Source organism: Mustela lutreola, chromosome 1 (genome assembly GCF_030435805.1).
Source record: "Mustela lutreola isolate mMusLut2 chromosome 1, mMusLut2.pri, whole genome shotgun sequence".
Classification (NCBI taxonomy): Eukaryota; Metazoa; Chordata; class Mammalia; order Carnivora; family Mustelidae; genus Mustela; species Mustela lutreola.
Window position 1 is genome coordinate 286,222,427 of NC_081290.1, and position 23,532 is coordinate 286,245,958.

Sequence of the window (23,532 nt, forward strand, 5' to 3'; positions counted from 1 at the left end):
ATCCTGAGATGAGACCATCCGGATCATACATGGGGGCCCTAACCCAGTGAGTAGCAGGCGGCAGGTGTCCGTGTGAGAGAGACGCAGAGGAGGAGAGGAACTGTGTGACCCCAGAGTCAGGAGCGCCGTGGCCACCAGCTCAGCGACACCTGGAGCCCCAGGACTGGAAGAAGCAGGAAAGACCCTCCCCTGGGGCCTCCACAGAGAGCACCGCCCTGCCCACACCTTGACCTTCGACAGAATATACCCCCAGCTACAACGGGGCAGACCCCTGCCACGCCCTTCAACATGATCTCATAGAAGGTGCATTTCTCCCCATGACCCCTCCAGATGGGACTTTATGGTCTCATTTTAGGGACACCGTAGTGCTGTTGGGTGGGTGGGGGATGGGATATGAGGTCGAGATCCTGGTCACAGTGTGTGTTCCCTTTGGGGTGACCCTTTTGAAAAGCCTGGAGAAGCTTGACACAAAGCTGCCCCGTGCCTCCCAGAGACCAGCGGGGACGAGCCTGGCACAGGGACTTTGCAAACAGTGAGTCCCCCGAGCCCCACCGGCCGCCCACACCGGCAGGGGGCGTGGCAGGAAAGGAGCAGTTAGGGAGGAAAGAGGCCCAGCTGCCGGGCAGGCGTGGGCTGGGCAGGGCTCAGGTTGGCCCCACTGCCGGCTGTGTGGGGCCTTGGCCAACCAGGGGTGGTGGCTCCCCGCGCCCCCAGGCAAGGGCCCTCAGGCACATGCTTCCTGGCTGCGGGGAAGCAACATCCACCGCCCCATTTACAGAGACCACCTCTCCCTGCCCGCTGCTCAGGAGCCAGGCCCTGGGGCTTCCTGCCTGCCTAGGACCACCCAGCACCACCCTCCTGGCGGCACCCCCCTGCCCCCCCAACCCCGCCATCCTGGACCTGGCTGGGGAAGGTGGGTCAGCGTGTCCGCAGAGAGGGCTGGGAAGCACGAGGGCTCCTCTCCGGGAACACAGGAGCCCAGGCCCATCTCTCTGGCGGTGGCCTCTCGCCAGCCTCGCCGCTGAACGTGAGCCGTTTGATCTCCTTCCAGCTCGAGAAGGTGCAAACAGCGACCTCAGGCTTCCCGAGACCACCTTCAGCCAAGGGAGAAGCTTGCTCCAGTGGCCCGGGCAGGCTCCCAAGTAGTGCGGCCCCCTGCGGACCCCAGTGGCCGCCAGGTCTGGAGAAGGTGGGGAAGGTGGAGGAGCGTCGTGGCCAGGGCGACTCACGCACTCGCTGGCTCACTCATTCATTCCTTCCTTCGTTCACCGTGCACTCAGCAAAGACTAACCACGCACCTGCTGAGTCCGGGCCCCTCACCGGCACCTGACTTAGCACCGACACCAGCAAAGGAGGCGGAGGCGAGACCGGAAGTGATCCATGAGATGGATGCTGCAAGCTGGATGTCTCCGGGGCACCCTCCCTGGTGGGCTCACGTAGCCGGGGCGGGGGTGTCCCGGAGGTGCCTGCTGATGAAAGAGAATGAGGAACGGGTGGGTGCTAGTGGCTGGGGGAAGTGGGCAGCGGGTTCTGCAGAGAGGGGGTGCCATGAGCTGAATTGTGTCTCCCCTCAAATTTATATGTTGGAGCCCTGACATGGCCCATACCTCAGCATGTGACCTCATTTGGGCAGAGGGTCTTTACAGGGATGGCCTAATTAGAGTGAGGCCCTGAGGGGCCCTCGCCCCATAGGATGGGTGTCTCTAAGGAAGAGGCAGTTGGAACAGACACACAGAGGAAAGACCTTGGGAGAGCAGCCAAGGAGGTGGGTCTCAGGAGGGACCCGCTCTGCCGACACCTTGAGTTTTGGATTTCCAGCCTTCAGAACCGAGACCACACAGTCGGTGGCTTAAGCCGCTCAGACTGTGGGAGTCTGTTGAAGGAGTCCTAACACTCAAACACTGCGCACTTCACTTCCACGTGTTCAAATGAGGAGGTCCTGGGGTGAGAAAGGGCAGAGTTTCAAGGAGGTGGTAGCTGTCCTGGGGGCTCAGGGAGCTGTGGATTTCCACCCAACGCAACAGGAGTCGCTGAAGGATGAACTCGGAGAGGAGCAGAGAGAGTGGAGGAGGGGACAGGGATCACAGACTCAAGGACACATTTTAAATTGTTATTTACTTTTTACCTGAAGTATAACTTGGGTTGAACGTAAGTGTATAGAGCTCAATGAATTTTTTCCTTTCTCTTATTGAGGTATATAAGGGACATACAATAAACCGTCCCCATCTAAGTGTTCAATGTCATGAGGTTCACATAGGTGAACACATGTGAAGCCAGGGACTCCAGCGAGGTCACGAACGCATCCACCATATTCCCTGTGCCCTGGTAATCCACCTCTCCCCAGCCCCGCCGTGTCCCCGCCGGTCTGCTCTCTTTCACTATAGATCCGTTGGCATTTACTACAACTTTACGCAAATAGAATCGCAGAGTACACGCTCTTTCTTTTGGTCTGGCTTCTCTCCCTTAGTGTGATTATTGTGAAGTTCACCCATATTGTCATGGGTGCCCACAACCCACTCTTGTTGGTTGCTGCATGGTATTCCATTGTGTGGGTGTATCACATTCTGGGTGTGTTCACCCACTGATGGACATCTGAGTGGTTTCCAGGTTTAGGCTATTACCAATAAAGCTGCTGTGAAGATTCCTTATTGGACACAGGTTTCCATTTATCTTGAGTGTATCTAGTCAGATATATAGTCTATCTATCCAGGAATGGACTGTGTGGGTCACACAGTAGTATATGTCTAACTTTTGAAGGAAACACCAAACCTTTCCCCAAAGTGGTTGTACCATCTCAAACTCCCACCAGCATAAACGAGAGGTCCAATAGATTTATTTATTTATTTTTAAAGATTTTATTTATTTATTTGACAGACAGAGATCACAAGTAGGCAGAGAGGCAGGCAGAGAGAGAGAAGGAAGCAGACTCCCTGCTGAGCAGAGAGCCCGATGCGGGGCTCGATCCCAGGACCCTGAGATCATGACCTGAGCTGAAGGCAGAGGCTTTAACCCACTGAGCCACCAGGTGCCCCAGTATATTTATATCCGTGTCTAGACTTGGTGTGCTTAGTTTTATTTTTGACATCGGTCATCCTAATGGGCATGTAATCATAGCTCACTGTCATTCTCATCCACATTTCTAGAATAGCTAATGATGTTGATGATTTCACTCTGTGGTCATTTGTTTATCTTCTTTAATGCAGTATCTATTCAAATCCTTTGCCCACTTTTATTGGCTTACCTTCTTAGAGGTCTTGGAAATATGCATACATTGTGATACAAATCCTTTGTTTGACACGTCTGCTATAAATATATCTCTTGGTCTGTCATTTGCCTTTTCATTTTCTTACTGGTATCTTTCAAAAAGTAGAAAAATCTTAATTTAAGGACCAATGTATCAATTTTTTTTCCCTACATGATTTGGGCTTTCCATGTTTGTTAGAAAATCTTGGCCTACCCCAAAGTCACAAAGATTCTTCTCTTCTGCTTTCACCTAGAAGTCTCATAGTTGGCAACTCGGTTGATCCAAACCATTTTTTGAGGACTTGCTTTTCCCCTTCTCTGAACTGCCATGACACCTTTGTCAAAAACCAATCAAGCACATATATGTGGATAAATTTCTGAACTCCATTCTGTTCCATTGACTCGTGTCTCTCCTTACACTGATACCCAACCTTCTCAATCACAGTAGCTTATTACGTATATTTTGAAATCAAAGAAGTTCTCCCACTTTGTCATTCTTTTAGGAAAGTTTTTTTGTTCATTCTAGGTCTTTACATTTCTATATAAATTCTAGGATTAACCTGTACATTTTTACCAGATATATTGAATGTGTATATAAGTCTGAGAACAATTGGCGTCTGAATATGGGCCTTCCAATCTAGGAACATGGTATATCTCTACATTTATTTAGGTCTTTTTTTAAAAGTGATTTAATATTTGTATACTCTGAGAAATGATCACCACAATAAGTCTAGTAACATCTATCACCTCTTGTAGTTACAAGAGTTTTTTTTCTTGGGATGAACACTCTTAAGATTGATTCCCTTGGCAACTTTCATATGCAATATAGCATTATTGACTATAATTGCCGTGCTGCCCGTGACATCCCTGTGACTTATTTGGAAGTTTGTACCTTTAGACCACTTTCACCACTTTGCTCACCCCCAACCCCCACCTCTGGAAATCATCAGTCTGTTCTCTCTCTATATAACCTTGGTGTTTTTTTTTTTTTAGATTCCACATATGCATAGGATCATACAGTATTTGTCTTTCTGTCTTATTTCACTTAGCATAATGCCTTGTAGGTCCACCTATGTTGTCTGTTGCAAACGGCAAGATTTCATTCCTTCTTTTATGGCTCAATGACATTCCATGGTGTATGTGTGCATGTGTGAGTGTGTGTGTATGTGTGTGCGCGCACATATATATCCATTCGCCCACTGATGGGCACTTAGGTTGTTTACATATCTTGGCTATTGTAAATAACACTGGAATGAACACGCAGTGCAGATATCTTTTTGAGTTAGTGTCTTCATTTCCTTCAGATAAATACCCAGAAGTGGAATTTCTAGATCATATGGTAGTTCTATTTTTAATTTTTTGAGGAAACTCCATACTGCTTTCCACAGTGGTGCACCAATTTACATTCCTACTGCCAGCATACAGGGGTTTCCTTTTTTTCACATCCTCGCCAATGCTTGTTATTTCTCGTCTTTTTGATACTAGCCATTGTGATGGTTGTGGGGAGATATCTCATCGTGGTTTTGGTTTTCATTTTCCTGGTTCTTAGTGATGTTGAACATCTTTTCATGCACCCATTGGCCATTGGTATTCTCCTCTGGAAAAATATCTATTCAGATCTTCTGCTCACTTTTTTTTTTTTTTTTAAAGATTTTATTTATTTATTCGACAGAGAGAGATCACAAGTAGGCAGAGAGGCAGGCAGAGAGAGAGAGAGAGAGGAGGAAGCAGGCTCCCTGCTGAGCAGAGAGCCCGATGTGGGACTCGATCCCAGGACCCTGAGATCATGACCTGAGCCGAAGGCAGCGGCTTAACCCACTGAGCCACCCAGGCGCCCCTTCTGCTCACTTTAAAAACCAAATTGCTTCAGATTTTTTGCTATTGAATTGTATGTGTTCTTTATATATTTTAGATATTAACCTCTTAGAAGGTACGTGACTTACCAATATTTTCTCCCATTCAGTGCATTGTCTTTTCATTTTGTTGATGGTTTTCTTTGCTCTGAAGCTTTCTAGTTTGATGTAGTACCCCTTCTTTATTTTGCTTTTGTTTTTCTTGCTTTTGGTGTCAGATTCAAAAGATCATCACCAATACCCACGTCAACGAGCTTACCACTTGTTTTCTTCTCAGAGTTTTATGGGTTTGGGTCTTATGTTTAAGTCTTTAATCAATTTGAGTTAATTTTCGCATATGGTGTGAGATAGTGGTCCTGTTTCACTCTTTTCCACCTGTCCGTCCAGTTTTCTTAACACCATTTATTGAAGACACTGTCCTTTCCCTGTTGTATATTCTTGACTCCTGCATCATGAGTTAACTAAGTATAGATGCATGGATGTATATCTGGGCTCTTTAACCTGTTAGCCTTCTTAAATTTCTCTCAACAATGTTTTATAATTTTCAGCTTAGGGTCTTGGTTGCCTATTGTTAGGGTTTTTGTCTGTTTTTTGTTTGTTTGTTTTTTGAGGGTGGCTTGCTGTTTTACGTAGATCTTTTAAGTCATTTTGTTTATCAACTATTTGCTGTTGTTAGTTTTAGTGGCTGTTTAGGAGGTTCCCTGGGATCATCTGTGTAATCACATCAGTGGCAACTGGGAATAGTTTTATTTCTTTAATAATTTTTATTCCTTTTATAGGTTTTTTCCTCCCTTATTGCAGTGGCTAGGATTGCCAGTATAATGTTGGGCAGACTCTCTGAAAGGAGACACATTTAGCTTTTTCTTGATCTTAATGAAAAGAAATTCCAGGCTCACTATTAATTATATTGTTGGCTACTGTGCTTTTGTAAATATTTTTTATCCATTTGAGGACTTTCCCTACTACCTTAGTTTGTTGAAGTTGTTTTATCATGAATGGGCATCAAATTTGGTCATATGCCTTTTCTATAGTTATTTTAAAATTTATGAGATTTACCTTCTTTACGTGGTTAATATGATGAATTATATTTCAAATATTTAACCAACTTTGCATTCTTGGGTCAAACCCTACTTATTCCTGATGCATTATTATTTTTGTATATTGTAGAGTTGACTTACTAATATTTTAAAAGGATTTTTGTGCCTGTATTCCTGAGGAATGTTGGTCTACAATTTTATTTTTAAAAAATGTCTTTGGGGGCACCTGGATGGCTCTGTGGGTTAAAGTCTCTGCCTTCAGATCAGGTCATGATCTCAGGGTCCTGGGATCAAGCCCCGCATCCGGCTCTCTGCTCAGTGGGGAGCCTGCTTCCCCTTCTCTCTCTGCCTACTTGTGATGTCTCTCCCTCTGTCAAATAAATAAATAAAATATTAAAAAATTAAAAATGTCTTTTTCAAGTTCTGTATTAGGGTTATTCTGGTCTTTTAAAATGATTTGGGTGATGTTTCCTCTGGTATCAATTTGTTAAGTTTGATTTTTCTACATATTTGCTCATTTCATTTGGGTTGCTGGATTTGTTGGTATAAAGAAGTGATACCTTGAAGAGTCTATAGGATCTGCAGTAATAATATTTTTTCAATTTCCATTATTAGTAATGATATTTGTGTTCTCTGTCTCTCTGTCTCTCTTTCTCTATTCCTCTCTCTTATTTACTTCAGTAGGAGTTGATAAATTTTGTTGATTTTCTCAAAGAATCAGTTTTTGGCTCCCCCACCCCACCTTTTGGCTGTCTGTTTTCTGTTTTGTTGTTCCCTGCTCCTCTTGTTATTATTTCCTTCCTTCTTCATTTGGATTTACTTTGTTCGTCCTTTCCTAGCTACCCAAACTGGATCTTCAGGTCATTGATTTTAAGTTGCTCTTGTTTTCTGAGATAAGTGTTTAAAGTTCTAAGTTTCCTTATAAGCACTCATTTTGCTACATCCCACAGATTTTGATATGATATATTTCCATTGTCACTCAATTCAAATTATTTTCTAGTACCTCTTATGATTCCATTTTTAATTCATGAGTCATTTGTAGATTCATGAATCATTGATACTTAGGATTTTCCTAGATGTCTCGTTATTAATTTCTAACGAGATTCAGTTGTTGCCAGAGAACACACTCTGTGTGATTTCTAGCTTTAAAATTTGCTGGGACTTGATTTATGGCTCAGCGAATGGTTTATCTTCACAAAAGTGCACTTGAAAAGAATATGTACTTTTCAGTTACTGGGTGTAGTGTTCTATAAATATCATTAGATCAAAGTGACTAATAGTGTTGCTTGTACCTTCCATGTCTTTACTCATTTTTTTGGTATATTTGTTCTATTGATTGCTGTGGGAGGGGTGTTAAAATCTCCCTTTTATGATTGTGAAATTGTTTGTTTCTTCCCTTGATCTTGTCAATTTTGCTTCATGCCTTTCGAGGCCTTATTATTAGGCACATAAAAATCAATCACTGTTACATCCTCCTGATTAATCAACCCTTCTATTATAACAAATGTCTCTTTTATCTCCAATAATATTTTCTGTCTTGAAGTTTAATATTAGTATAAATTTTAATTAATATTACTATATCCACCCAGCTACCTGATGCTATTATTTTCATGGTGTATCTTCTTCAACTTATTTACTTTCAACCTGTGTCTTTATATTTAAGATGAATCTCTTATAGGCAGCACATTATTGAGTCTGGCTGTTTTGATCCATTACTGACAATCTCTTACTTTTAATTGGTGTTTTAGAATATTAATGATTAACCCTGGTCCATTCTATTTTTTGTTTCTTTGTTCTTTCTCTGCATGCCTTTGAATTATTTGACATTTATATATATTATATAAATATTTATAATATATATTATATATACCATAGTATATATATATAATATATAATACATTATATATATATATAATATTATATATATAATATATATAAAATATATTTATATATATTTAGTTGACCTACTGGCTTTCTGGCTATATTTCTTCCTGTGCATGTGGTTACTCTAGGAATTGTAGTATATACACCTAATCTTTCTAAGGCCAATTAGAATTACTATAGTGTTACTTCACAGCCCACCTCACCCTGAGTATCAGAGAAGAGCATGGTGGGCGCTACCTCCCGCCTGGCCCGTGCCCCTCCCTAGTTCCAGCTTCTGGTCAGCCCAGTGGAGGCATAAAGCCCTGAGAGCATAGAGAAGACCAAGGTAGCAGCACTTCTCTCCAGGGCCTGGTTATATCTCCTAGCCCAATGGCCCTCATGTCAGCCCTGGGTCCTCTCCAGGCCAGTACTGTGAGTGTGCAGGTTGTGCACTGCACAACTCTAAAGGCACCATTCTCATTGCAGTCGTGGGGTGCCCCCCTGCCCTGAAGCTCCTTGGGCCTTGTCCTCTGGGCACAGACCTTTAGCTTACCCTGACCTTCTCCCAGCACAGGGCAGTTCCAGAATGCCAGGGCTGGTGGGTGAAGCCCCAGGCACTGCCTAGATGCCTGGGTGCTGTCTGGGCTCCGTGGGGCTCTCCCTCCCCAGGGCATCCAGGGCGGTCTGGGGTGGTGGGGTGATCAGCTGGTCTTCTGGTACTCAGCTGTGCGGCCCCAGGGTGCTTGGGGGTCTGGTCCTGGAAGGTGCTGTGAGTGGTGAAGGCCAGTCTGGGGTTTGATTGTCCCACATGGGACCTAGTGAAGATTTCCTCCCTTTTCTGTGCCTTGGTTTCCCCATCTGCAGAGTGGGAATGATGACAGCACCTGCCTCACGGGGCTCACGTGGGGATGACGTTGGATGGCCCGGGGGAGGAGCACGGCACTGCTGGCCCTGGGTAAGCTCGAGGTGGCCAGGTTGCGGCAGGGCCACCAGAGGTGTCCAGGGGCCACGCGGGCCTTTGAGAGGTGCCGAAGGCCTTGGGTTCACATACCAATTGCCACCCACACAGGCCGAGGTCCCTTCCAATGTCGCAGCGGGACTAAGGTCACTTGGAATCACGGAGAGGGGCGGGTGAGCTGGGGTGAGGAAGGACAGAGTCCCTGACGGGCAGGGCTCAGCTACTGCCCTCGGAGAAAACCCGCGGCTGTTGCCAGCCCGGCCCAGCCTCTGTCATCGGCATGGGTGAGAGTTGAGGGCTCTGTGGCCCCCCAACAGGTAACCCACAGCCATAGGGTAGAGGCTTGGGGTTGAGATGGGGAGGCAGGAGTCGGTGGGCAGCTCTGCACATCCCCAGACCAGACCCATGGGAATAAAGGGGCAGACGTCAGGATAATGTTGAGGGGTGGAGTGTGTGTGACTCTTGTGCCTCTTTCTGTCCTGTCCCCCCACCCCTTCTCATCCTGAAGAGAAGGATTGTCCTTCAGCGAGAACCCCCATGTGCCAGGTCGGAACCACAGAACCCCTCTGCAACGTGGTAGCTGTCATCCGCACCCCCCTGTCACTGATGAGCAAAGGCAGGCTCGGAGCTGCCCAGGGTCAGGGCCAAGGCCACTAGGCCTAGACGCCACCTTCACAGTCTAGGTGCAAAAGTAAATCTAATTGACTAGACATAGAGCTGCCATGGGACCCAGCAGCTCCACACCTGGAGACAGACCCAGGAGAAGTGAACACGTACGTCCACACACACGTGCGTGTGTAAGTGCTCGGGAGACACATACGTCCACACACGCGCATGTGTGTAAGTGCTCATAACAGCCCAAGAGTGAAAACAACCTGAATGTCCGCCAGCCGGCAAACGGATAGAGAGAATGTGGCATGTCCACACGAGAGAATAATATTAAGCTCTAAAAAACAATGACTTACTGACCCTGCTCGATGCCGCAGCAAACACAAGCCTCGAACACGTTACGCTGGGTGAGAAGACCACATGCTGTATGATTCCACTGATACGGGATGTCGGGATAGGCAAGTTCACAGACCGGAAAGGAGACCTGTCGTTGCCAGGGCGTGGGAGTGGGGGGAGACTGGGGAATCTTGGGGGTGGGGCTAAGGAGGGTATCGCTTCCTTGGTGGTCTTGAAAATGGTCTAACGTTGGCTGTGAGGACGGAGGCGCGGCTGTGAATTTACTAGACACCACTGAATCGCACGCTGCAAATGGGTCCGTTGTAGGGTGTGTGAGTTACACCACAGTAAACTTGCCCAAGATCAGAGAACATGGACAGTTTAGAAAGTGCCCAACGTCCTACCCTTTGTGCATCACTAAATCCATGAATGTATAAGTGATCATACATAATAAAATTTAAAAAATGAATCAAGACCACACAGAGAAGTGCCTGGCCCAGCCCTGTGCATCTCTCAGCACCCAGGAAACATGGGTCCCTTCTCTCAGCGCCACACTCTGGAGCTCCCAGGCCATGCCGGTCTCCTGCCTGGGGCCAGGCCCTGGGCTGGGTACAGAGAGCCCAGAGCCAGCCAAGTCATGGTGTGTGACAGCCCGTCGCAGGCTCACTTTCTTGGCAAAACACCTTAGGATCCCTCTGCCAAAGTCCCAAAACCAAAAGCGGACTGCATGGTGTTGAAAGATGCAAGCATCCCAATACATGGTCTCAGCAGCCCTGTATTTGTCAGTATACAGCTGCGTAACAAGCTCGCCAGATCATACAGTGGCTCGATCTCCAAATTAATTTCTCCCGAAAAGGCCAAATGAGTAGCCCAGGGCCATGTGGGCTCCCTTACCTCCTCTGTTCAGCTGCCTTCGGCCAGTGGCTTCTCCGTCAGCCCCCAGATGGGGAAGAAGGGGAGGACACACTTCGTCACATCGTCTTGGTCAGAACTTACCCATGGCCATGATTTGTTGCAAGGGAGTCTGGGAAATGTAGCCCGTGTGCCCAGATCAGCCTTCTGTTACTTGACTGCCGCGGAATAAGGAGGAAGGGAGGGATATTGGGCTCCAGGCATGTCGTCAATCAGCTCCCTCATTCGTGAAGTCATAGTATCGAGGGTCGCTGGGAGACGTGTGGCTGGAGGATGTATGCCCTCAAGACACAGGAACTGCCCTGGGAAGTCTGTGCTGGGTTGGGAGGACGGAGGGAGGAGGTCTGCCCAAGAGAGCCCCCGAGGGTGAGGTGTGGACAGGGCACAGAGTGAGTCACGCCTGCTTCCACAGCAACAGCCCAGGATGAGTGGAACCCATTGGAAGCCCAGATGCTCGGCCTCCGCTGCCCTCCGCTGGGGTGGACCGGCCAGGGGCGCTGCCTGCTGCTGGGACCCGGCCCAGCTCCTGCGGGCACTGTCCACCTGTGAGGTCGACTCGGCATGCCCAGTGGTCATAGCCCTTCTCTCTGCTCTGGCCCCAGACCCACCGGTCACCCGGACGCTCGATACAATCTGTTTTGAAAGTAAAACAAACTCTTTTGAAACCACTGCTGAGTGTGCAGACCGAGAATCTCACCCCCTCCCTTGGGGGCTGGTGGACATCTGAGATTCAGGGAAACCTGACAGGAGAGGCCACATGTGGGACAAATGCTCTGCTCCTACCCTCTGAAGCAGCAGAGGCCCACAGCTCAGACTGAGGGCACCAGGGAGCCTGCGAGGGATGCAGAGGGAGAGCGTGGGCCAGAGCAGTCGGGACAGCATAGCTCCATTAGGAGGATGTATTTGATGGCAGAGTTGAACTGGAACAAGATAGGGGTGACATATGTGAGGACATTTCAAAATAAGAATCTAGATCGAGTGGCACTCAGGCCAAAGGGGGCCCAGGTCATGCCCAAGGTCCCCAAAAGAAGCCTCAATCCGAGGTCTCAAAGGCAGGAATCGGGGTCCCTACTGGGGAGCTCTGGACTCTAGCAGGACAGAGAGTTTGAGACAGGGCCCTTGCCATCTGTGGTGGCCGACGTGAAGGACAATAGTGTCAGGAGCCCCTTTGCTGTTTCTCTCGCCTTCAGTCATCTGCAGAGCCAATGGGCTGGGGGAAGGCAGGCTGCGGTGGGCCTGGAATGACAGGAGGCTTGTGGGTGTGCCCAGCGAATTCTTCTTGCCACAGGGCCTTTGCACACACCATTGCCTCTGGTTAGCATATCCATTCCTACCTCCCACTTAGCTGACTTCTATTCTGGCCTCAGATCCCAGATCATGGGTCACTTCCCATGACAGGTGTCTCTGACTTCCTGGGCTGTGTCACCAGACACAGAGCCAGGCCCTTGGTGGGCACTCACAACTATTTGTGGAATGAGCAAGAAGAAGAAAGAGCCCTGCAAACCCCCACGCCCCAGCTCCTGAGCCTCGGCATCTAGGGCAAGGTGACCCCAGGTGCCCTCCAGGGCAGCCCCAGGGAGGACTCTTAGATGGTGGGAGAGAAGGTGGGGTGGGGATGGTGTAGCCTCTGCAGCTGGAGGGCCCTGGTGGCAGGCGGAGTTGGGATCACGGTCGTGGACTCCGCGGCCAGGCTGCCCGCGTGCGGTTGCTGATGAGCAGCGGCACCGGGACAAGCGACTCAAGCTCTCTTCCATGTCAGCTTCCCTTCTGGGAGCCGGACACAGCGACGCCCCCCGTAGGGCTGCTGCAAGGACGAAATGAGCTGTTCACGGGAAGGTTTGGGGACACAGCTTGGTACATTGTAAGTGGACGTGTCTGCTTTATCTCTTCCTTATTCGTTTCAAAATGAAGGGGTTTTTTTTAAACCCATACAAATGATGCATAAATGTTCAAAGTACAAACTTAAGAGAACCAAAAAAACAACTTAAACAGATAATTAAATCCCCAGAGATCTTGCTAGTTAAAGGAACTACTTGGAGGGGTCGGGGTTAGGTTTGACTGTGTAGCAGACCCTCCCCAAACAGTGGTGGTTTTAACAAGAAAGAAACTGGTTTCTCTTTCCTGTGAAAGTCTAGGCGTGGATGGGCGCTTACAAAGCCTTCTTACAAAGCCTTCAAAGATTGAGGCCTGTTACTGTTCCCTGAGCCATCACCCTGGAGACACGATCCTCCTGTGACCTTCTGGTCCAGGATGGCAGCTGGAGCTCCAGCCATCACCACTGCGTTCCAGCCTGCAGGACGGAAGCAGGGATGAAGAAGGCGCTTGCCACTTGCAATATGTCCTTTCAATCTATCTCCCATTGGTAACGCGGCCGCATCTGGCTGCGAGGGAAGCCAGGATGTACGGTCTGTATTCAGGTAAGCCACGGGCTCAGCTGAACGTTGTGGGTTCTTCTGCTCAAGGCGAAGGGAGAATGCATGTTGGGGGAAAGCCAGCAGTCCTGCCACATTGCATTTGTCATCTCACTGAACAGGCTTCCTTCCCGTTCTTCCAGGGTTAGCACACGCGCACACACACACACACACACACACACACAGGCAGTCTCACATACATAGGAAAGCAGGATGTGTGCTCTTATATGACTTACCTTTTTAATTCAAACACAGATGACAGGTTCCTTCCCATCTCCACAGACAGAGAGCCACAAGATTGTTTTTAAAGACGCCTTGCATTTCCATCACACAGATGCTTGATGATCCCACCGGGACCGAGAGGCGCTCAGGCTGCTGCGCGTTTCCAGGTATTCTAGCCCACGCCGGGATGAACACCCCTGAGCCATCATCTTTGTACCCGGTTGGAACATTTCCTTCGCCTAAGTTCCCAGAAGTAGAAATGCTGAGTCAAAGGCGATGCGCTTTGACATTTGGACGTGAATTGAGAAATTGCCCTCGGGAAGGTCGTCCCATGAGTGCTCCCCCAACATCGCCCTGGCTTCGGTGGTGTGGGTAACCCGGGCAAAGCAGCCGTGTGCCCAGATCGGAGGCTCACCACACTCCCTACCCTACCCTGGCTCCTTCTCACGGGGTTGGCAGGCGTGTGCCTCCGATCTTCCGGGGGACCCTTGGATGAAGGTGACCTTGAGATCCTGCCCTCTCCGGACTGCAGGGAGGAACAAGAGCCTTCACAGCTACCGGGAGATGCTTAAGTTCAAGTTCAGCAACAGCGACCGTCTGCGGACCTCTGGGGGGGGGGGGGGGCGAGACGCAACCCCTCACCCAGACGGACGGAGAGAGCTCAGCCGCCAAGTCTCCCGACGTCTGGGAGAGCTTGTTGGGCGGGCAGCCCTGGAGCTCCCGACATCAGCTGACAGCGTGGCTGCCCGATTTAGCGAATAAAAATACAGGATATCCTGTTAAATTTGAATTCAGATACACGACGAATAACTTTTAGTGTGCCCCAAATAATCGCATCGGATGGAGAACTGGAGAAAGCGTATGCTTCTCTCCCACGGGGACGCGGCCACACCTCACTGCGCCCTTTATTGGACAACCTTCGCTGGCAGACCGGGGGCCTTTGGGAGCAGTGAGCCCCGTGGAGAAGTCCTGGGTTCTGGAGTTAGCTGGATTCGAGTTCTGGCCTTCTGTACCTCTGCTAGCGGTGCACTTGGAGATGAATTACCGACTTCCCCGCTCCTCAGTTTCCCTGTCTGTCAATACGAGGGCGAATATAGCATCAACCTCACGAGGGGACAGTGGACGGTGAACACATGTCGTCATCGGAACGTGGTCTGCTTTCGATCAGATGGAAGCAGAACCAAGCCCCCGGCCCTGGCAACGGGGTGTTCGGAATCCCGTGAATGGTGACATCCGGTAGGAGCAGAGCTGGGGGCCGCGAGAAAGGAAGGAAGGGATATTCCCACGAGGCAGGAATGCAGAGACTGAGAGTTCTGGGTTCTGACACCAGGAAGGAGCCAGAAATGAGGTGGCCTCCATCCCACGTGGGGCAGACGCTGGAACTGAGGCTCCCGCGGAGCCGGGGTTCTCGCTCGGGAAGAGGGTGCGGGAGCCCGATCTGCCTACTGCGCCGGGGGGCGGGGAGATGAGCTCACCCTGAAACCTGGTCGCACGCACACCACTGCCGCAAGTCCTTGGTCAGAGCACCCGTCTCCGGCGGCTTGTTCCTCTTCCAGGAAACGGAGGGAAGCTCAGGGTGATGAGCGCAGCTGGGGTCTGGTTATTTTCCTCATCTGTTTTTAATTTTTTCTGCCTTTCTGCATTTCTCAGATTTGGGAAGAGGGAGAACAGGGTTCCGAAAGGCCCTCTGCTTCCCCACACCCTCTGCACGGTTGTGTCCCTCTCCCACCTGCTTGGGGCGGAGCCAGCGGCCACACCCCTACCTGTGCCCGGCTCCTACCTGTGCCCGGCTCCCCTTCCTGCTCAGCCCTTCAGGGTGTGGTCCTGCCGCAGGCCCTACATTCACCTTGTTCAGCCCCGAGGATCAAGGCCGGCCCAGGAGAGCACGGACGAGGGCCCGGGGGCCTGCGAAGCCCAGCGTGAGCGTGGAGGGGTCGGGGTGCCAGGGTGGGGGCTGGAGGGCCTGCAGTGGGGCGGGGGCGCAGAGGCAGCGGGGCTGGTCCCGAACACCCTGCCCCCGGCTGCCCCTGGGGCTAATCCCTCTGTCCACAGTAAGACATTCACACCGGTTCCCACCTGGCTCTCAGGCTTGGCTCCGCAGTCCCAGGATCCCAGGATCCCCCCCAGCACTCCCCCTGCACGAGGAGCCCCGTCTCCCCCTGTGTCAGTGCCGGTCAGACGTGCTGGCTTGTCCCCGGGTCCGTTCACGTCCACGGCCTCACCATCCATAACCGTGTGCCGACAGCACTGTGCTCCGGATGGACGCGCAGGGTGTTTGCACGCTTGCCGTGGCCGCTGCCGCAGGGACCCTCTCCGTGGGACTGTGGGGGAGGGGTTGAGGGCAGAACTGCCCGGTCACGGGATGTGCAGTCTCAGCTCCACTAGGAAAGGCGGATATTGCTTCCCAAAGTGACCCACCCATTCCCTCCACAAAGACGCTCTTCCCTCCTCCACGTTCCTGGGAGCACGTCTGGGGACTTGGACTCGGTGGAACTCCAGGGCAGGAAAGGGCAGGTGTTTGGGAAGCATCAGGGGGCACAGGCGGGCAGCAAGGGCAGGTGAAGCAGGGAGGGGAGGGGGCAGGGCTTCTCGGCTTTCAGCTGTGGGCCCTGGGAGCCCCTGACCTTGCTGAACCTCACCTTTGCCATTTGCAAAGTGGGAGAACCATTCCTAACCGGCCCCCTCCCTGGGGACTCAAGAGGCTTCCGATGCCCAACTGGCCTTGGAAGTTTCTGGATGGCACAGACATGGAGGGTGCATGAGTGCCCTGCACGTGCCCAGGACAGGAGAGGGCTCTGGAGAGAGGGAGTCAGGCCTGGTTCACTAGATAAGCCAGGGGTCTGCAAATGGTAGCCCACAGTCAATTCCGGCCCGCTGTCTGCTTTTGTAAATAAAGTTTTATTGGCAGGCAGCCATGCCCATTCCTATCCATGTTGCCGCTGACGGCTTTGCTTTTCAGCCGCAGACTGGGTAATTGCAACAGAGAGCGGGACACACGCCGCCAAGAATACTTACTATCTGGCTCTTTAGGGAAAATGCTTACCAGCCGTTGAGGAAAACGACGAAACAACTCAGATCCGTGATGGCTCCATGCTGGTGGAGTAACAGGCCGTGTGCTGGTGCTGGCCTCGGCAAGGAAGAAAGCACACGAGCCTCTCTGCCCTCATGGAGCTCACATCCTCGTCGAGACAGAAGGACAACGAGCAAGAGAAACAAGATTTGGGACCCAAGGGATCAGGAGGACAATTTAAATGAAGTGGTCCAGGGTGACCTTCCTGAAGACTTAAAAAGGTGAGGGGAAGGGCCACATGGCTGTCTGAGCAAGGAGTGTTCCTGGGCAAAGGCCCTGGGGCAGGAGCGTACTTGGATTTTGGAGACGGAGCAGGGTGGCAGGGCGCTGGCGAGTAGCGGGAGACAGGACGGACGGTGGTGGCGGTCACTCCGGGGGGGGGACTGATGTGTTCACTCTGGGGAAATGAGCAGCCACGGCGTGTGTGGAGCAAGAGGCCGCAGGGTCTGGTGTAGACGCATTAGGATCCCAGGGTGCTGTGCGGAGAAGGGCCGGGGGGTGGGGGTGAGCCCTGAGTCAGGGCCAGGCTCCAGGCAGCGGGGGACCGGACGGTGGCCGTGTCGAGAGGCCGTCAGCTTCTGGAAGCAGGGCTTGCTGGACTCACACCCAGAAGTGGAAGTAAGAGACGAAAGGGCTCCAGGACGATGCCGGACCCGTCCCCTTCCTGTTTGACTCCCTGCCTCTTCCGCCTCGTCCTCCCCGGCTTCCTCCTCGGGAAGCCCCTTGAGGGAAGGGGTCATCTTGTCTGTCACTGCGCCCACCGCCTCCCTGCCCACAGAGGGCCCGCGGCCGGCGGCTCTGGAATAAATGGATGAGCAAGGCGCCCGTGGCACAGTCTCTTGCTTCCTCAGGGAGCATCACGGGGTGACCCCAGATTCCTGTGTCGGAGCCCTGACCCCCAGCACCCCAGGATGGGACCATATCTGGAGATGGGCACTTTGAAGAGGTGACCAAGGTAACACGGGGTCACCAGGGTGGCCCTGATCCCGTGCGACCAGGGTCCTTACAGGAAGAGGCGATCAGGACACAGACCTGCGTGGAGGGGCGACCCCGTGAGGACCCAGGGGGAGCACGGCCGTCCGCACACCAGAGCGAGGCCTCAGGGGGACCCCCTCCTGCCCGCGCCGGCATCCCAGGCGTCGGTCTCCGGGACCGGGGCTGGGCGTGTCTGCCGTGTGAGCCCCGTCTGGGGCGCCTGGCCTGGGGCAGCTCCAGCAAACGCACGCAGTGGGGGTATCCCCGCAAAGTGAAGCAGGGCGCGCCCTCGCGAGGGAGAGAAGCACCGTGAAGGCACAGCACGACCGGGGCTCCTGGGACGTGGTGGCTGCGCTGGGGCCTGACCCCGATCTCCCAGGGCCCACCCCCGTCCTGGGGACACTGGGCTGGGCTGTGGACGGCAGGTATGCAGCCTCGGGGGTGATGGCAGGCTGGAGGCCCGGGAAGGACAGGACTCCAGCTGTCCCTGTTCACTCGGCTGCCACCCAGGCCCTGGCCCCTTTCCAAGGTCGGGGGACCCAGGCTGGGCTCCCTGCGCACTGCTCCCAGCAGCTCCTTCTGCCCTGGGAGGGGCACATCAGGCCCTGAGGCTCCTCCTGGCCCCACCCCTTGGCACCACCGTGGGTGGGGTGGGCGGGGGGGGGGCACCTTAGCACGTGGCCAGGCCCAACGCTCTTCCAGCGGCAGCTTCCTCCGGGTGCGTCTGTTTCCTGCAGTTCCCGCAGCTTAGCCCGCGGGGCCGGCCCATCCCATTCCCCCGTCGCCAGCCTCCACCTCTGCTGGGTGGGCCAGCACCCCCGTGCCCAGGCTGGGTGGGCCCTCGGTCCCCTGCAGGGTCTGTCTGTCCCCCAGACCACCCAGAACAGCACAGGTGGGGACCGAGGCCGTGGGACCTGCTAGTTTCTGGTTCTCTGCCCGCCTGACCCCGAGGAGGGAGATGCACATTCCCAGTGTGATCCGCTGGCCCGGGGCCGAGCTGCCCCATGAGGGATGACATAATGTCCTGCAGAGGCCACGCGGAAAGGGCAGGGCTCTCCCTGCACCCCCGGGGACTCCCATGGCCAGGGCCTTTTCCCAGAGACCCTTGGGGCAGCGATGGGGACCCTCCAGGGTGGGGGACAAGTGAAGCGGTGGCCTGTTGGGATATGCAGTGTGGCCTGGGCAGTCAGGGACCCACAGTGGACCCGTTGCCTCCCACGGAGCGGGCAGGGCCTGGACTGACATTCCCTGAGCTCCTCAGGCCACAGCCAGGGAGGCCACGCTTCGTGGGGCCTGTGCTGGCGGGGGTTGACCTGCAGACTCGCTTTCCTGAAAGGCCAGGAGGAGCCTCCGCCAGTGACCGGGACGCTCTCGTCCTCCTGCAGTCGGAGCAGGGCTGGGCGCCGGCGGGGTCAGGAGCTGCGGCCGGTGAACCGCTAGGGGCCATCGCGGTGTCGGCAGCCGCGCCCTGAGCAGGGAAACCGGGCCGGCCGGAGACCTGTGGCAAGAGCCACGCTCAGGGCGAGCTTCCTCCTCCCCATCATCATCATCGTCGTCCTCGTCGTCATCCAACCTTGGACCTGCCACACACCGGGCCACCTGTCCCTTCCCTTCCCCGAGACCGTCCCCAGGCGCATCCACCGCCCTCCTGCCCACCCGCCGGGCTGCGGAGGACAGAGAGGCCAAACCCGGCTGGAGCTACGACACTGGGCATCGAGCTTGGGGCACCAAGAACGGGCCCGACACAGAGGACACTGGGGCGCCTCTACCGGGCCCCACCCTGCATCCTCGGGAGGGGGGCGCTGCCTCCCACAGCTCACCCGATGGGCTTGGGGCCCACCAGCTAGTGAGGGGGCCCTGAGCCTCAGGGCCGTGGCTGCTGGCTAGGAACCTGAAGCTAGAGGAGGGCAGGGCTGTGCCAGGGCCGGAGAGAGGCGGCACAGCGGCAGGATGGAACCCCGGCCCCCTGACTTCAGACAAGACCCCTTCCTCCAGGAAGCCCTTCTCCCCCAATCCACTTGCTCCTCACGTGAACAAGGTCCAGAGCCTCACGCACACTCTGGGGACACGGGGATGTGGAAGCTCTGGGGGAGCAGGCCAGGCCTGTGGACGTAGGGAGGCAACCCCGGCCACCCTGCGGGGAAGAACCCACAGTCTGGACCGAGACACCCACCGCGGAGGAGACAGGACACGCTGGAGGGCACGTTCCTTCCCCCGCTCTCCTGCCGGGCCTGGCTGTGCCGAGCGCCAACTCCCCAACCCCCCCCCCCCCCGCACCCCTGCCTGCGAGGCCACTGGGAGCCCATGCAGGGGAGGAAGTGGCCGCAGAGTGAGGTAGCCCTTTGCAGAGGGACCCCGCCCTGCCGGCCAGGCGCTCCCGCTGCAAGCACACAGGGGCCCCCAGCTGCCCTCGTACCCTGACCCTGGGCCCAGCCCGGCTCCCGGCAGGGGCTTCCCTGGAGTATGTGCCCACCGGCCGGCCGGACGAGCGCGAGGATGAACCAGAGCGCAGCTCGGAGGGTGCAGGGGGCGGCGGGTCCGCCATCGGTCACGTGGCCGGCGAGCGGCGAGCCTGAGGGGCTGGTCCGAGTCCTGCAGCCACAGTGACCCATGGCGACAACCTCTTCCTCACGTCCTCGCTGGCGCTGGGCTCTCTCCGAGCAGCCTGGAGCCGTCTCCACTGGCCCCACCTGGGGTGGCCTTGAGGATCTCCGAGTACTGTGGTGGGAGGGTGTCGGCGAGCCCCAGGAGGGTGCTGTGGGGTCTGGGGAGCACTGGGGTGTCTCCTCCTGGCAGAGCGTGGGAAAGGGGCCAGAGGGCTTTGTGGGCCCAGTCGGGGCCCTGCCTGCAGATGCCTGTGATCGCCCTTGGGGACAGCCTTCAGAGGTTCCTGGATCGGGGAGAGAAGCACCCTGTCCCCTGGGGTCCCGCGCACGTGAGCAGCCACGAGTCTCAGGGGTGGTCGCATTGTCCCCAAAGGCCTGGGAGGGGAGGAGGTCGTCCCACGTTCACCCCTGGGCCAGCTGGTGGGCAGCGACTGCAGGGTGTAGCGCGGGGGAGGGATGGGGGGGGGCGGCGGAGTGGGTGAGCACAGACGGGCCGGCCCTGTGAGGCAAGGGCGCTCTGCAAAATAGCTCCTCCCGCTCTTCAAAATGTCAAGGTCATGCGGGGACAAAATACGGCTGAGGAACTGGTCCAGACTCAGAGAAACTAGAGAGACAGGACAACTGGGTCTGAGCGGGGCCTGGCCTGGGTCCCGCACGGGCAGAAAAACAGCCAAACAGAACCGAGTTTGAACACGGGTGGTGGACTCGCTCCTAACACCGTATCGGTGCCTGGTGTCGAGGGCCTGTCCCAGGTTGTGTAAGGGCATGTGCTTGTTCTCAGAAATGCACCGAAGTGTCTGGCGGCCTCCAGTGTACTCTCAAATGATCAGGGGGAAAAGGTGCGTGTACACAGGCTTGCGTGTAGCACGCAGAGACCACGTATGTGCACATGTGTTACGTGCGTGGAGAGAAAGCGATAGTGTGAGTGTGGCCAGCACGAGCCCTTGGGGAGCTGGGAACAAGGGGTCTAGAGTTTGGGGAGGGGGCTCCCCTCCATCCGGCAACTTGTCAGCAAATGGGAAAAGATGTTAAAGTAAAACGCCGCGAAAGGAAGGAAGGAAGGAAGAGAGTGTGGTTTTCACACGCACACTCCGCCCGTGGGACCCACCTCAACCTGTCCCCTCCCTGTCACCCGGACGCTCGGAGGTGTCACCGTCACTGTCTTATCGGCTCTGCCTCTGAAATGTCCCCCCAGGGGGACTCCTCTAGATGGGGATGCCGAGCCTCCAAAGGCTCCTGCTGGCCATTGTCTGGGAGCCGTCAGACCTGCTGCACCCTCACGGCCTGCGGGAGGTGCCGGATGGGGACCGAGGGCCACGTCCGCAGCGGGCTCAGGCCAGGGACGAGGCAGGAGGGCAGGCTGGGGTTGGGGTCCGGTGGGGGGAGGGTCGGAAAAACTATGTAAACTTTGGGGCCAGCCAGAGGTGGCTGGAGTCCCGGCTGCCCTGCCCGGTGGCTGAGGCCCCACCCCCACAGCCCCTGCCCCCTCTCCCCTGCCCCATACACAGAGGGTGCCTCGAATGGGTCTGTTCGAGATGGCACACGACTCCCCCACTGGGGGCTGAGCCGGAAAGAGAATTCTCTGGATAAAAATCTGCACGTGGAGCACCTGGGGGGCTCAGTGGGTTAAGCGTCTGCCTTCGGCTCAGGTCATGATCCCAGAGTCCTGGGATCCAGCCCCGCATCCGCATCCGGCTCTCTGCTCAGCGGGGAGCCTGCTTCTCCCTCTCCTGCCCCCCACCCCCACCGCTTGTGTTCTCTTTCTCTGTCAAACAAATAAATAAAATCTTTAAAAAAATAAAAATAAAAATCTGTGTGTAATCCGATTCCCATCTCCACTTAACAAAGGGGACCCCGGACCTTTGTTACCTGAGCCACTTACTCTCCTATTTACTGGGGTCCCAGGGGACCGTGTCACCCCCCCCCCCCCGCCACCTCCAGGGTTGAGTGTGAAATGGTGAAATGGCGCCGGGTGGGGGAGTCGCACTCACAACAGAAGGCAGATACCCAAGCAGGGGTGGGCGTGCATTTGGGGGCTGAGGGGGGACAGTGTCCTCTGCGGCCTTCAGCAGCCCTGAGGATGGCGTCACACACCCCAGGGGATGAGGGTGACCGGCCAGGCCCAATTTGTGGGGACTGAGGGGGTTCCCAGATGTGGGACTTTCACAGCCAAGCCCGGGAAAGTCCAGGGCTGACCAGGACAAGCTGTCACCCTACTAGAAGCAGCGGGGAGCAGGGCGTAGGGCAGAAAGACAGACGGGGATTAGCCTGGAGCGGACGTGGAGTTCCAGGACAGAGAATGGGGACCTCCCTGATGACGAGGGACCCTGGGAGACTCCAGACAGGGTGCTGGGGGTGTTAGGGGCAACGTTTCTGGAGTAACTGACATTTCTTCAGCCCCAACAGGCGTGGCCAGCCTGAATCCTCACACCTACAGTAGCAGGGGACCACTGTGAACTCCACCTCCTTTTCAGAGCAAGGGATGTAGCTCTGGAGAGCAGGTGTGACGTGCTTATCTATGGTGGACCGGGACCTCCAAGGGTGCCTGACTCGTGCCCCTTGTCCTGGGTCACTGCTGCTCCCACCTTCCTGCACACCCTCCTAGTGAGATCCCCAAGGGGGTCTGCTTCCCTCGGGGCTTTGACACACAAGATGCAAGCTCCTGGACCCCGTGGGAGAGAACCAAGCTCAAGGGACGTCCAGACAATGACAGGAGGAGTTTCAGGCACGGGCTCTTTCCACGGCCCAGAGGCTGGCTGGTGTCACTCGGGCGGGGGTGGACGGAGGCACACATGAAGGAGAGCCACGGGCAGAAAGCTACAGAACCATCTCCGTCGGATGTAAGGACATGGTCATATCCTTACAGGTGTCCCCCTGCCGCCGCCTGGCTCCTGGAGGTGGAGCCCACCCACAGGCTGGGTGGAGGGGTCAGGGCCTACTCGGGAGCCAGTTTGCCGGTGGCAGTGATGGTTGCAGGGAGCTTCCTGTCTGTGCATCCCAGCAAGACCCATGTGGCATGCAGAGGCCCTGGGCTGAGCTCTGAATTCGGGGGTGAGGAGGACGAAGCCCCTCGAGGAGCACACGGCTTGGTCAGGCACAAACACCCAGCTGACAAGGGAGACAGCTTCCAGGGCTCTGTGCTCAGCTCCAGCACACCTCGGGTCACCGCAAGTCGAGGCCCTGGTGAAGGCACGCCTCCCAAGGGGAGGTGTAAGCAACACGACATCCACGGCCTCTGACCCCACTCGAAGGTCAGACAGACACGGGGAAGAGCTTTCAGCCTTCTTTTCTTCATCGGCAAAATTAAACAAAAATCCTTCTCCGGGGCAGTGCTGGGAGGATGAGAGGGGCTCTGCTCCGAAGACCCATGCGTCACCTCCTGCCCACCAGGTCCCCAGGTGTGCAGCCGTGGGACCAGCCTGACGCTGGTGCTGCCG

The 23,532-nt window shown here is 54.6% G+C and overlaps 2 long non-coding RNA genes across 2 annotated transcripts; one reads left to right on the forward strand and one right to left on the reverse strand.

Annotated features, from left to right (window-relative positions):
* Window positions 1-12,790: 12,790 nt before the first annotated feature.
* On the reverse strand, window positions 12,791-16,556 carry LOC131816990 (uncharacterized). Its single transcript, XR_009348263.1, has 3 exons — window positions 16,488-16,556; window positions 13,459-15,765; window positions 12,791-13,101 (listed from the first exon to the last, which is right to left on the reverse strand). It is a non-coding gene; the product is annotated as an uncharacterized LOC131816990 (long non-coding RNA).
* LOC131816987 (uncharacterized) lies at window positions 14,545-16,592 on the forward strand. Its single transcript, XR_009348262.1, has 3 exons — window positions 14,545-14,680; window positions 15,095-15,363; window positions 16,475-16,592. It is a non-coding gene; the product is annotated as an uncharacterized LOC131816987 (long non-coding RNA).
* Window positions 16,593-23,532: the final 6,940 nt, after the last annotated feature.